Source organism: Heteronotia binoei, chromosome 6 (genome assembly GCF_032191835.1).
Source record: "Heteronotia binoei isolate CCM8104 ecotype False Entrance Well chromosome 6, APGP_CSIRO_Hbin_v1, whole genome shotgun sequence".
NCBI lineage: Eukaryota > Metazoa > Chordata > Lepidosauria > Squamata > Gekkonidae > Heteronotia > Heteronotia binoei.
The window spans coordinates 52,465,997-52,471,996 of record NC_083228.1 but is presented as its reverse complement, the minus strand read 5'-3'; positions in this window follow the sequence as shown (position 1 = coordinate 52,471,996).

The following is a 6,000-nucleotide window of genomic DNA, read 5'->3' as shown; positions in this document are numbered from 1 at the left end:
TAGGGCTTGTAGAATCTTTCGGGCTCAAGTGCCATGTTCTACTGGAGAAAGTTTTTCTTCCAGATGTTTCGTTCTTGGCTGCCGAGAACATCCTCAGTGGCGTTGCAGCCGGAGCAGGCGCTCTGACCTTCTTGGCTGCTGTGCATTGAGTGAGGCCAGGGCTGCTGGAGAGCTGCTATTTCTAGGCTGGAGGGGGTATGGTGAAAGGGCAATAGGTTTGTGGATGTGCCCATTGTTTGGTGGGCTTCCTGGAAGGGTAGTGATAAGGAAACTGGCTGTTGAATGTGACCATTGTTCTGTGTTAATTGCTGGGAGGGTTGGAAGGGGTGTGAAGATAAGGAAGATGGTTGTTGACTGTGCTGATTGTTCTGTGGAATGTGCTGGTTGTTCTGTGAATTTCTGCAATTTATAGTCTGTAGGGTGTTTTGCAGAGCTGGATACCAAGATTGGTGGATGGAAATGCCTTCTTCCTTTCTGTTAAAGTTGTGCTGGTGTTTGTAAATCTCAATAGCTTCTCTGTTCAGGCAGGTATGATAATGTGAGACCGTAGAAAGGACTTCAGTTCTTTCAAAGTGGATGACGTGGTCTCCTTCTTGAAGTGCATGTTCAGCTACAGCTGATTTTTCTGGCTGAATCAAGTGACAGTGTCTCTTGTGTTCGGTGAGGCGGGTGTTGATACTGAGTTGAGTAGTGCCAATGTAGACTGCACCACAGGAGCAGGGTATTTTGTAGACTCCAGGGGTTGAAAGTGGATCTCTCATATTTTTGGCCAAGCGCAGCATGTGGCGGATCTGTTGTGTGGGTTTGAAGACTGTGTCAACATTGTGGCGTTTGAGAATTTTGCCAATGCGGTCGGTGACAGATTTTATGTAGGGCAGGAAGGATGTACCTACATTTGTGTGTGGCTCAGGATTTTGTTAAAATTCACCCAAAACTGACTGGATTTTCTCATTGAGGTAACTTTACACTTGGGCCCATGCTAAGTATTAGGGCAGTTGGGCCCATGTTGAGTATTTGGCAGCGCAATCTTAAGGAGAGTCACACTCTTCTAAGTCAGAAGATTACAGTACAACCAGCTAGTTTTCAACTCTCCCTTGGTTTATCATCTGTACCACAGTATTTCTGTTGTAGGCGGTTTTAGGCACTGAGCTATCATTATCTGGGTTATCATTATCTGAATTATCATTATCTGGGTTATCATTAATGGGTTATGATTATCTGTTAGAGTGTTTCTCCAGGGACTTTTGAAGCATGAGAATGTCTGCTTTGTAATAATTTAATGTTTTAAACTTATCTTGCGCCCGAAAACCAGGTGCACTTGTAACAGCTAACTTCTCCTATTCACCTCTGCTTGAACTGCCATAATTTCATCACTGGCCTTGCCAGTGGTGCTATCTTGTGTTACAATAAATGCTAATCCTGAGAAATGGAGAGTTGTTATTATTGACAATAGTCATAAACCTGACGCCACCTACCTCACAAGGAGCCTGTTGTGGGGAGAGGAAAGCAGTTGTAAGCCACTTTGGGACTCCTTGAAGTAGAGAATAGCAGGGTATTAAAACCTACTCTTCTTCTTTGGCCTTCTTGCACTGAGGTCATGGATCAAATAGCATATGAGGGCCTTTTCAAATGTATAATTCTATGTTTAGGAATTGCTAGACATCTTTACAAATTAATGATAACCTAGCTAAAGTTAGATCCAGGTGGGCAGCCGCATTGGTCTGAAGCAGTTGAACAAAGCATGAGTCAAGTTTCACTTTTAAGACCAACCAAGTTTTATTGAGAACGGAAGCTTTTGTGTGCTCTCTAAGTTACAACTAGGATATACATGTCCTTTTGTGATTTACCTAGATTTGCAGAAACAACATTTGGCAGGGAACTTTATTACCTTTTATGGCTATCCAGACCAAATAGCCAAGCCACACTGTTATGTGATCATGTAATCAGTTAAGTTTGTCCTCTTAATCAACGAACTACATGTATTCCAGCAACAATACCTGATCTCCTCGTCTGATGAAGTGTGCTTAGAGAGCACACAAAAGCTTACGTTCTCAATAAACCTTGGTTTAGCTAAAGTTGCTTGTTCAGTTTTCAAAAGACACATTTTGTCAAAAGAAACACAACTGTTATTAGTTACTAAATGTGGACATATGGGATGCAAATATATACCAAAAGACACACCCTGTGAGCATATCTGCAGGACTTTTAGGGGTGTACAACATGTATTATGACACGTTCTAGCTTCTATTATCAAGCTCAATTAAATTCCATTAAGGTTCATTTGTAAACATCACAAAATCAGTTGGTGGAATGATTTACTTTTAACACAATGGAATTCCCCACTCCAATCTGATCATGGTTAGCAGTCAGCACCATCTATGTGAAGTAAGATACATTGCCTTAAATTATATAAGAGGAGGAGCAGGAGAATAAGGAAAGCCACTATAACTCCACTTAAAAGCAGAAATCCTGCAAGCTTCATGAGACTAATGTTTTGAGAAGAAAAATACATCAGGTTGAATCTAGAGAAGTGAGAGTGAAAGAATAGCCACTGGTTTTGTTCCACAAACTCTGATGCAGGGGTCTATGCCCTATGTCCCTAGAGTTCAGTCTGGAACTAAGTATGGATCTTTAAGTTAAAGTATATCGGAGGGGTTAATTAGGACGATAGAATAACCAGTATGGGGGAATGTCAGATAAAGCTCAAGAGCTTCTTGGAGATGCTTTACAAAAAAGGAAAGGATAGATAAAACAGTTTCCAGCAATTCAAGTGCAAATCATGTACTGATGCCATCACATCAAAACAATTGCACAAACTGCTTTTGTGAATATTTCTTTTTGAGACTTTGTGAGTGCCACTTCCAAATAAAGAACATAAAAAGAGCCCTCCTGGACCAGACCAATGATCCATCTAGTCCAGCATCCTGTCTCACACAGTAGCTAACCAATTCCTCTTGAGGGTCAGCAACAGGGCATAGAGGCTGAAGTCTTCCCGATATTGCACCCTGCTCTGGGATTCATAGGGTTAGTGCCTCTGGGTGATAGACTTATCCTCCATGAATCTATCTAATCCCCTTTTAAATTCCTGTGGCTATCACTACATCCTCTGACATGCGAATTCCACATTTTAATCACTTGCTGTGTAAAGAAGTATTTCCTTTTGTCCATCCTGAACCTACTGCCCACCAGCTTCATTGGATGCCCTCGAGTTCTAATATTTTGGGAGAGGAATAAAAAGTTCTCTTTGTCAACTGTTTCATTTGCAAAGTGAACACACTTTGGCTGTTTCTTACAAGCATTTCATTTTATTCGATTTATATCCCGCCCTCCCCACCGAGGTGTATGCATGTATGTGCGGACTGTTCAGTTGTCTACTGTAACAGATAAACAGGGCTACTTTTAATTGTAGTCATTCTACTCTTGGGCAAAAAAAGTTAAAGAATTCATGAGGGGCCATAACATGAACTGCTGGTAAGAAGCAATCATGCTTCTGCTTTCACAAGAGGTTTTACAAAACCTTGCACAAGCAGAAGAGCATTTTGGATTTAGATTCATTTTTTTCTTATCCTTGTGAAACACGTGAAAGGGTACTCTTGGATCTCACCCACCATCTTTGTTGCTCCTGCCTCTCATAAGCACTTTTAATCAAATTTTTATCAAAGAATACAGCTATCTATTAATGGATCAGCATTCCAGATAACTGAAATTAGAGCTCAACTTGCAGTCCAATACATACAAAGGAAGTATAAAGTCATTGAATATTCCTTGAGGAGCCACATATTTTCCAGATAGTCAACATTTTCAGATCTTTAGCCTAAACAGGACAGGAGTACTTGAAAGAAGATGGAATGAGGTTGTACGTTACAAGTGAACCAAAATCACCTATATTACAGCAGAGTGACTCTATTTCACTATGGAACAAGGTCAAAGTAGTACTGCAAAAGTCATTAAGAAAATGATTAAACTTACAGTGATCTGGCCAAAACTGGCTAGAAAGAGGCTCTGTCAAGGGCTAAGCACAGATCTCACCTTTTCTCCAAGGAGATCGGGACGACATAGATGGTTCTCCTTTTCCACATTGTATCCTCTCACCAACAGCTGAGAAAGAAACCATTAACCCAAAGTCAAGAGCTGCCAAGAACCTGGAGAAAAACTGTCCTGTCCCTTTAATAAAGGCTTAATGTGTGGAAATGGAGAGGTGAAGCTTTGCGGCACCTGCTGAACAGCATTCAGTTGGCAACCCTACCAAAGACACCCAGTAAGTTTCATGACAATTGGAGATTTGAACTCAGATCTCTCGACTTCTGGTCCAACACCAGTTCCTAAGCTACACTTATGAATTTGAAGTGTGATGCCTAATTCAGCTGTGTTAGCAAACAATATACAGAACTTTTAGATGTGGCAAGTGGATTTACAGGCTAAACTAAGCCTGTCTAATTTGAAACAAAACCACCCTGGTTTTTCCCCCCTCCTGTTTCAAGCAGTAAACTGCCTAATCCAAAGTGTTCAGAGGAGAAAAAAATCAAACACATCTTTTGAAGACTAGCAGTTACAGACTGAGATGCTACCCAATGAACTTAAGGCATTTTCAGCTTGTTAGAGGATTAAAACAAGTGAAGCGTAATACATCAACCTTATGGGATCCTTCCCAAACCTCAGCTATCTCACAGACTTAAACTCCTTGGAATAGGATGCTGCAGTTTGTCTCCCACAATGCCTTATCAGAAAACATTTTTTTTTAGGGTGGAGAATCAACCAGCTCTTATCTACCCTCAATGCCTTATCAGAAAACATTTTTCTTAGGGCGAAGAATTAATCAGCTCTTGTCTACCCTCACTAAAAACAGCACTAGCAATGATGATTCTAGATGCCAGATTTGTGTTTGGACAGCACAGCTTTAAGGGCATTCAGAACAGACTTCTCACAATCATCTGCCACTATTAGGATATTCTCCATGGCCTCTTTTAGCAGAAAAGCTATTTTTTATTTTAATACAGTAATAACAGCTCAGATACAGCCTGCTGTAACTTTTATGACGAGTCCAACTGCTGTGAATAACTAATATGACAATTTAATTGTCACAGTGCTTGAAAATCTGTGCTTTGCTCTAGTAGCTCTGAAACAGATCAGTCTTAATTCCCATTCTATTTATGGTAAAGTGAAGGCAACTAACTCGAAGCTACACCTTGAGCCCACCAATCCACATACACCAGATCCAAATTCTGCTCTCTCTGCACTTGGCCTACCTGGCTTTCTTGCTTATGTAGTAAGACTACTGACTTGAGTGTAATTACAGATACTGCATCTTCTACTATTAATTTTAAATGGATTTTTCTGTTTTTATCTATTTGAAGGTCTGGCTGGATAGAAATATATAGGACTCAAGCAGAGGAAGAAAAATTGTTGGACACAGATAATTTGTACTTCCCATTTCAACACAGAACACAGGACACAGGAACTTGGAATTAGAAGATAGTCAGCCATCTTTTTTTTCTGTTAGCAAGTAGTGCCATCTCCTGGTCACTTGGTAAGAACACAGAATGAAGATTAAAGACTGACTGAGGGAAACCGATAAAAGAAACAACGGCCAACTGATGTGTGCCTATCTGTACTGCGAGCCAAAGAGCCTGCTGATCCAAAACAAGAAGAGTATTTGTTTTCTTATGCTGCTTTTCCCTCTAAAGAAAGAGTGCATTGTAGTGGACAGTTGCTTATGACTCTTAAACTACAAAAATAAGTTCCTAAACATCCCTTTTTTAAAAAAAGATTTCCTATAGGTCTGCTATAATATATGCTTGTCTTAAGTGACACTAGCAGTAAAGAGCTACTATCTGAGTATGTAAGACACACCCATTTCTCAGTTCTACTTGTTACTTGCAAATCGTTCTAGTTAATACAGGGTTGGAAATGTCTCTCTTTACTGTCACCATCTAGTGTTAGTTCCATGTGAACGTATTGCATAAAACACCTATTAGTTCTCTTTTGTTTGGACAAACATCT